This window comes from Petromyzon marinus, chromosome 3 (assembly GCF_048934315.1).
Source record: "Petromyzon marinus isolate PM22_M1 ecotype Great Lakes invasive population chromosome 3, UKy_Petmar_22M1.pri1.0, whole genome shotgun sequence".
Classification (NCBI taxonomy): Eukaryota; Metazoa; Chordata; class Hyperoartia; order Petromyzontiformes; family Petromyzontidae; genus Petromyzon; species Petromyzon marinus.
In genome coordinates, this window is record NC_133669.1 from 12,541,520 (window position 1) to 12,550,818 (window position 9,299).

Sequence of the window (9,299 nt, forward strand, 5' to 3'; positions counted from 1 at the left end):
CCATGTCACGTGACGCGGGAGGGGTGGGGGGAACGGCGCCATATCACGTGATGCGCGAGTGGGAGGGGTGGGGGAACGGCTCCATATCACGTGATGCGCGAGGGGGAGGGGTGGGGGGAACGGCTCCATATCACGTGACGCGTGAAGGGGATGGGTGGGGGGAACGGCGCCATATCACGTGATGCGCGAGTGGGAGGGGTGGGGGGAACGGCGCCATATCACGTGATGCGCGAGTGGGAGGGGTGGGGGGAACGGCACCATATCACGTGACGCGCGAGGGGGAGGGGTGGGGGGAACGGCACCATATCACGTGACGCGCGAGGGGGAGGAGTGGGTGTGAATCGGGGGGCCAAAGGAATACAGATTCTTGGTTTTCGGTAAAGTCACGTAGATAGAAAATAAAAATAAATTTTAATAACAAAAATAAAATCTAATTCATTTATTTTTCACGTAGACAGAAAATAAAAATAAAATTAAAAATAAATTACAAATAAAAATTCAATAAAATTTAAAATACATTAAAATATCATTTTTATTTAATTTTATTTTTATTTTCTATCTATGTGACTTTACCAAAAGAACCAAGAATATTAATTCATACAGTCACGAAAGTTTTAAGTCAAAATTTAAAGGAATACAGAATCAGAGTTTTGATTTACACTGGAGGAATCCGATTAGCAATAAGACTCTTTTTCACAGATGTCCAGTACGGGCGGGTGAGAAAGTTACAACAAACAATACTAAAACACGATATGAGTGCAAAGTATAGGAAATGTAAGCAAATCGATAAAATATATATTTTTACCACGTAAAGCCCACTGAGCGTATTACCTTCTTCAGAACCAACCTGCCCACAAATAATAGCTCAACGAGATGGCTTATCATGTGGGAATTTATAGCAGCCAAATCTAAATACTGTAATCTCATACATGGGATGATGTCCCTTCGAAGGGATTATTTGTCATTTTAGAATAAATGGCTTATTAAGTCAATGTGTCGACACAGAAGACTGCACCACAATCCAAGCAAAGAAAAATACACCCATTATACTTTATAACTCAGAATAATCGTTTGTGTCATTGTAGAGAATATAAATAAATAATATCTTAATATTATCTGTCCATTTCTTGTCATATTTTAGGAGCATCTTATCCCGTATCAAGAAAGGTGGACAGATTATTTAGACCTGCACTGCAGTCCCATATGACGCCCAAGTAACACGCCACTTCATGATCATACGCTTTTGAGGTGTATGAAATGTACGTCCGAAATCTGACAAGATATGTGTCAGCAAAACGATTTTTTTCCAAGTTATCCACAGAATTATCCTTTCCAAAATGCAGTGGCACCAGCAGTCTGTTGATTTTTTTGAATGCATTGACATTATTCCAGACGAATTTCTCCAGTTCGAATTTATTTCCAGGTCTTGGCGCATTCGAGGAACATTTTCAATTCAAGCTGGTGCCTTTTTGGCATACCAACACACAATGTCCAATCCATGGTGTCAATTAAATCCTGAATGCTATGATAATGAGATTATTACTGTGATTGCATTTACCAGATAAAAACACTTCTTATTTCGTATGGCTGATGTAGATGCAGTGTAACAACTACAATTTCACATTCCGGTGCTCAAGCCAGATAACCGCATCAGGAGAGGTAGAGTGTATCACTGTGATGTCTCCTTCGTGTTTGATGATCGGGCATTGCGTCCTTACATATTGTATGGACTGTTCTTGATGACCACAGTCGCACACTAGAGGGTTTTTTAATTTTCCATTTGTATCTGCCATGGTGTGTGTGGACGTTGTTTAGGGTGGATCATGAGTTTCGTAGAAGATCTAACCCAGGGATCTTCTGCGTTGGGCGGGCCGTGTCAAGATTGGACTCAAAGCTAAATTCTTTAATACAGGACATCAATGTTACATGTGTTCATTATGTTTGCGAGATACAGTGTTCAGCTGGAGGACCCTTATCTCAGGGCCTATCTGGCATGTTGTTTGGCTTTGAAGCGGGCCAGTGGTGTGGCTTGTGTTGTTGCTCTGAAGCCCGGGAGATCGATGATTGATGTTTGGTTGCCGCGTTCATGGCATTTGTTGTGATTTCTCACTTAACAGAGTGGGCCGCATGAAGGCTGCCATCTTTCACTCCAGTCCACTGCAGTATTAGCTCCTTTTCAGAGGTGACCTGGCCACACATGAAGCTCATCGAAGTCGCCTATCATCATATGAGTGAGCATATAGTTGCAGCTAAATAATCTAAACTCCAAGTATACAAGTGTCAGGACCGGGATACAACCCACAATATCTTACATATCAGGCAAGGGAGATGATAGAAGCATTTAGCTCATTAAACGCCAGTTTTAGAAATAAACTAGCTTATATACCCGGCGGTGCTCAGGCCAAAAAAATATTTCAAAACTACTCTTAAAAATCTAACAGCAGTGCGTACTGTGGTGGTACCTGCTATGATTACAGCAGTGCATACTGTGGTGGTACCTGCTATGATTACAGCAATGCATACTGTGGTGGTACCTGCTATGATTACAGCAGTGCATACTGTGGTGGTACCTGCTTTCACTGCAGCAGTGCATACTGTGGTGGTACCTGCTATGATTACAGCAGTGCATAACGACTGTGGTGGTACCTGCTATGATTACAGCAGTGCATACCGACTGTAGTGGTACATGCTATCACTACAGTAGTACATGCTGACTCTATAGCAGTATTTATCGACTCTATAGCACAAAGTACTCACCTGACAGAGTGGCGTGGTGAGGCCTAGTCCCGTGCACAGCCTCCGGCCTCGCCTAGATTGTCCAGCCGGTCGAGGTGGCACCTTGGCAGGCTGGGGCTGGGCTACTACCCCTAAACCCCCCCCGCCAGCCACGACCTTCCCGGCCACTCTGCAGTAATATCTACGGCCTATAGTGATAGCATCTACCGACTGTATCGTAGTAACTGCACGCATCGGTGTGCGGGGGACATCACACAGTGAAGAATTAACGTCAGGGTTTAGTGTATTTTTAGCATTTTGAACGCGAAAAAAAATGTCCCCCTCACTCCCACCGAAGGCGTGCGACTTGGCATGGGCCGTCCCCCCCACCAAAGGCGCGTGAGTTGGTATGGTCGTGCACGTGTCATAAATAAATCAATAAAGAGAAAGCACACAAAAATCGAACAAAATCGCTAATTAAACTAATTAAAAGTTGACGGATGTGAAAAAGGAATAGCGCTTGCTGATGGCGGGGCTTACGGCGTGGTACCTGGCTATTGTTATTTTATGTAAACCCCATTGTTGGAGAGCCAAATCCTTCGCAAGTGCGCGAACACACAAACAAACCCACAAACCCACACACAATTTTTTTTTACTTTTATATCTATAGATAGCTCAACATGACAAATGGATGAGAATATAACTGGCTGCACTTCATATGCTAAAGGATGACATTTTACTGCTGAGTGTGACACATCTGTTTCACGGTTGGGAAGCTTGATGCATAGCTGCTGTGTGAAAGCGGTTAATCTTAGGTTCGAGATTTAATCCACAGTAATGAGACCTCATGGAAGCCAGTCGTTAGGATTGGGGAACGACATTAGAAGCAATCTTGACTTAAAAGATTTCGTGACTGCAGGAATTCATATTCTTTGGGTCTTTCGGTAAAGTCATGTAGATAGGTTGAAATTAATAAAAAAAATAAGCAAAAAACTACGACGTTTGATCAAAACACAAGCGATTGTCATCAGGAGACGATCGCTTGTGTTGTGATCGAAACATCGTAGTTATTATTTTATTTTTATTATGTTTGCGTAGAGTTGATGGATGTGCCCGCCACCTTGAATTAGTGAACTTTCGCAGAATGTTGTTTCGTGTGTTGACCTTGACATTGGTATTTAAAGTGTGCTTTTTGTACCTGAGTATACGATCCAGTGTTACCCCCAGGTATAGTGGGTGACTGGTGTTCGAAGCTCTGGTCTTCCCAGGTGATATTCAGGTGTCGTTCTGCATCCCAGTTTCTCAGATGGAAGGCACAGTTTTGGACTTTACTCGGGGAGATTAGGGACAAAGAGATTAGCATGAAATGAGCTTCCGTCCCCACTTAAGAGTATCGTCCCCGCATATGCGCACAACAGCAGTGTTAATGGGAGATTAGCATTATGTTGATGGAAGAGATTAGGCAGAGAGATTAGGGGGATTAGCAAGTTAATGTCATGTCTATGTGTAACACAAGCTGCGGCGCTGCCAACTGCGCTGTGAGGCAAGCGCGTCAATGCAAGAGAACCACTGCAATGGTGGTCGCGCCAGTGAGACACACAGCCCATCACACAGCCAAAACCATCGATACATCGAGGCTAAGGGAGCAGAGGTGGCCATGTTAGTGAGACCCCAGCCCGTTAATGCAGAGGCACCCAACAGGGCAATGCAACTCAGAGAGTCGGAGATAACGGCAGGGAAGAATGGAAGAACCACAGCAAGTTACGACTTTGCTTGGTTAATAACGTCCTTCTAATGATTGCTCAGCTTATACCCTTCTTCTCAGTTGAAATTGTCTCTGTGTTTATATATCTGGATGGCTTCATGGACAAATCGTTGATGGTACAGAGTTCTTCTGGGCCGGATGGTGGTGGGAATCAGGCTTTAGATAGGAATCCGTGTGGGTGGCTTTCCTATAGACGGGATGTCCCAACGAGCCATCAGGCCTCTTCTCGATCAAAACATCCAGGAATGGTAGCTTGCCATAATTTCCACTTCCATGGTGAATTTGATGGATGGGTGTATGGAATTGATGTGGTTGAAAAATTGGTTCAGTGCTGGCTGGCCACGTGGCCAGATGACGAAAGTGTCATCTACGTATCTCTTCCACAGGGAAGGACGTAGGGTGGATGCCAGGATGGCATCTGTTTAGAATTTCTCCATGAAAACATTCGCTACCACTGGTGATAACGGAGAACCCATAGCGGAACCTTCATTATGTTTATAGAATGTACCATTCCCGATGAGGTAAGTGTTGATAAAGCAGTGCCTCACCAAAGTTTGTACATCAGGATTCAGTCCCTGTTGGATCAAGTCTTCAATGATTGCTATGGTGTCAGGTACAGGTACCTTGGTGAACAGAGAGACTACATCGAAGCTGACAAGCTAATCATCAGATACAGTGAAATGTCCTTGATTAGAGAAACCAAGTGAGCTGAGTTAAGTACTGCTGAGGTGGTCTTGCCCGTGAATGGAAGCAAGGTCTCAGACAGAAATCGGGCCGGTTTGTAGGTAGGTGAGTTGATGGTGGACACGATAGGACAGAGTGGAGTACCTTCTTTATGGATTTTTGGAAGGCCATAAAATCTGGGTGGTCTAGCAGCCGAAGGTTTTAGCGAATGCTACTTAGTATAGACATTGAATACAAGTAGGGTGAGCACACTGCCTTGTGGTAAGCCGTTATTTTGGGAACACCATCTACTTTTCTGCCCATTTAGTTCCACGTAGAAGCGTCTGTTCTCTCGGAGGCTATACATTGTCTGGATAAGGTCTAGTTCGCCAGTCATGAGGTACAGTTTTTGTGGATCAAGATACGGTGTTGAACAGCAGATATTGTCATATGCTGCACCAGTGATCAGGTTATGTTGGTAGCCATCGTCGATGTCCTGTGTGAGGTTTAGTAGTTGGCCTGCACAGGTTCGGTCGGGTTTGAAGCCCGCTTGGTCTCGTATGCGTTTTGAGATCTACCAGGAGTAAAATTTGTTGCAGACCCTGACGCCTGTATATTTGGAGTTTGCGTGTATTCCCCGTGGTCGTGTGGAATTTTCTCCGGGTCCTTCGGTGTTTCCCTCCACAATTGGTCAGGACAGACATGTGATGGTTGGATTTGTGTCATTTTATTGTATTATGTGCAAGGGAATTCTGGGAAGAACATAATCCACTGTCAATCATGTATCATAATCACATCTGTTAACATTCAAAATATGTATACTATGAATTAAAATACGTGTACACTATTGTACTTCAATGTCTGTATCGTTTATCTTGATTTAGTATCAACATTCATTTTTTTCAAACGTGTTCAGCATTAAAATGAGTACAGTCCACGAGTGCAAAAACATTATTTTTCGTTCACGTATGCTTGTCATCATTTGCACACTTTGCAGCAATAATGTAAGACAATGTGTTTTGTGTTACTACCTATTTTGAGCCATGCTCGGTTTCACTGAGATAAAGCACTGTACGCTTACATAACGTCAAATTTCAGAATCAAACACCAAAACAATGGACCCAAACAATACATCTGAGCATAGACTATTAACCCTAATACTGCACTCTGTTTCACATATAGTTACATTTTACCACTTAAAATGCTTGCAAAATGGAAAGACACAAAGGTGTCTTCAGGTCAATCTGATTTTCTAAGAAAATGCTTTTCTAAAATTGTTAAATGAAAGACCACCGTGCAATGAATAATACACTGCAGCCTAACACCTTCCATCTTTGCTCAACACAGCCTGTAAGGTAATCGTAGAGCGAGGTGATAGGTTGGCCTTGAGGGTCATGTCAATGTTCACTGAGTGAACATTGCAAGGTCGTGTTGTGATTGCGTTTAAACTTATACGTTTGTGTTTAAGGAATAGAGAAAGTTTAATAAGATTCCTCATGGTGCCCATACATGTTGGCCTTCACGAACCCACATTCATTATTACAGATGAGTCTAATATTGAGACATTTCGTAGACATTTGAGTGTACAAAAATTATTGCCACAGTTTAAAAACTCATCATTTTGAACATTTATTTATGAAAGACATTACATCGCAGGAACGTGAGAAATGGCATCAGCCTTGTGGAAGCCTGCATCAAGCAGCAGAGTAACCATGACTGATAGTACGATAATATAATTAGGACAGTAGTATCCTTAATTTCACCAGGAGATGAAATATAGGCACAATTGACACAAGAATAATTGCATCTAAAGCAAGTGAAAACGTACTGCGTGTATATTTAAATTATAAAAACATCACTTTTGTAAATGTACATAAAAAGGACAGGGGATGAATATAGTTTCATGTCGACATTCATGTTCACGGAACCTTTATGTCTGTTTAAGTATTGACATAAAGAAAACAGTTGGTTGCCTGTAATCTATCTAAATTAATTTGAAAAGTAATCTTTTCCAACAATTGTGCTTTGTGGGGTCATGTCACGAGATGGAAGTTTGCATTCATGATTCTCAAAAGCAGTGTATAACCCATGGGAGAGAACGCACCGTGGAAGCAGATATCATAAAACTACAGTACAGCTACTTCAAGTTACTTTTTTCTATCCGTACACTTTCTCACACACTGCTACAAATAAATGTCTGTCACATGTCAGTCAAGATAATACCTTTGTTCGTAAAATAAATGGAAACTCAATGTGCTTTTTTCAAACAGTCATTTGGATGATACTTGTAAATCCAGTTTAACCATGGGCAGATATCTAATTCGAACCTAGAATGTCTGCAATGCTACCTCAGAACGCTGACCGCTGAGCCACTTTGCCATCTGTAAAAAGATGTTGCCTTTATTACCGAAATATGTACCGTACTAAAATTTCAAGACTTAAAAACTCAACATGTATTTTAATTGAAACGTTGTAGTGGAGTATACAGAGTCACGTGCAACACGTTCAGCCGCTTGTTTTGCATGCTTGGAATTACATTAAGACACAGAAAGAGGAACACATATATTTGAGAACAAATGCAATTTTGAGACATCATATTGACTGTTAAGAAAAGTGGCCTTGGGCAGGACACAAGACTAGAAGGGTTGATGAGTCCACTGTCAAGTCTGATGACAGAGTGGCATCCAAAGGTGGGAATGTGCCTGAGAGGACAACCATTGTAGAGATGGAGATAGCACAGTGAGATCAGGTCGTTGCAGGAACTATAGGAATTGTAGCATTGCGAGACCGTGACGGATGAAATTACGTGCTGGGTGCTTCTGGAGTTCCTGAATATTGTGTTCCTGAAGAAGGTTCCAGCACGTGGATAAAAACATCAGAACATCATGCCGAATAACACGAGGTATAACCCAAATACAAGCCGGAGAGCTAAACAAATCATTCATGAAAACCTAGGCAGTAATACAAATACATTGACTGGGCTTTTCAAGAGTGTCTTTTCGAGCATTTAATGTGGTGATCGCTCACCACCATTCTCCTGTAAATCCGTTAAAACAAAATGAACACAAGAGGCCCAGTCTGCATCAGCAGATGGAACAAGCACAGGCCATTGGGTACAATTCCAGTCGATAACACTACTGGGCCACCTCTATATCAAATGGACAAATTGCTTTTGACAGATACCACTGATAGGTTCCACCGACTGCACTTTCAACAAAATATTACTGACAATAAATAATTTTAAAACGTTATAATACTGTACAGTATTGCAATGGATAGAGTAGGATGGACATATAAATGCCTTATATGACTCTACTGATGCACAAAGGCCTCCCCACACTTCACCACACTGTTCAGTGGACAGTATTGATATGGAGGATAGATGTACATACTTCATATTGCTGCACTGCCCTCTGCTTCCAAGTGTGTAGCACTGTAGCTCTACGATAACTAGATTTATGCATGGTGGTCGCCCTTCCAAGCATGCTCCAGGTTATCAAAATCGAACAGGTCCGGGTGCAGTCCAGGTTTCAGTTTCATTTATTAGGTATAACCCTGTGAGCCGGGTGCAACCGCAACAAACAAAAACATCAACAAGAAACATCTTAAAGTGACTACTAGGAAAAAAACAGCAAAGTCTTCCAGAAAAAAACACCGTATTTCAACGCTGTGTGCAAAAATCCCAGTGGGATGCAAGTCAAACAATAACAACCATAAGACAATTTATATGAAAGTTATCAGGCTAACTCTGTACTACAACAAACAAACATGGCTACACCTAAACGTTTAGCCATGTTTGTGATTTGGTGATTTGGTCTTAGGCAGGATGGACACACAACAGGACATTGTAGCAAGGACATACATCTTTTAAGAGTGGTAACGTATTACTCTTCGGTTCTTTCGGTAAAGTCACGAAGAAAGAAAATAAATAAAATAATAGAATACAACGTTTCGATTGCAACACAAGCAATCGTCATCAGGTAGAACTAAATTTTAGGGAGAGACAAAACACAGACACGGAGACACACAGACACACTAGCAGAGAGAGACAACACAGAGACATAGATAGAGACACAACATAGACACTGTGTGGATTTGTGTGCTACCCTGTGTTGTATTACATACCGTATTCAAAAATTTATTTGACTAAAATCGT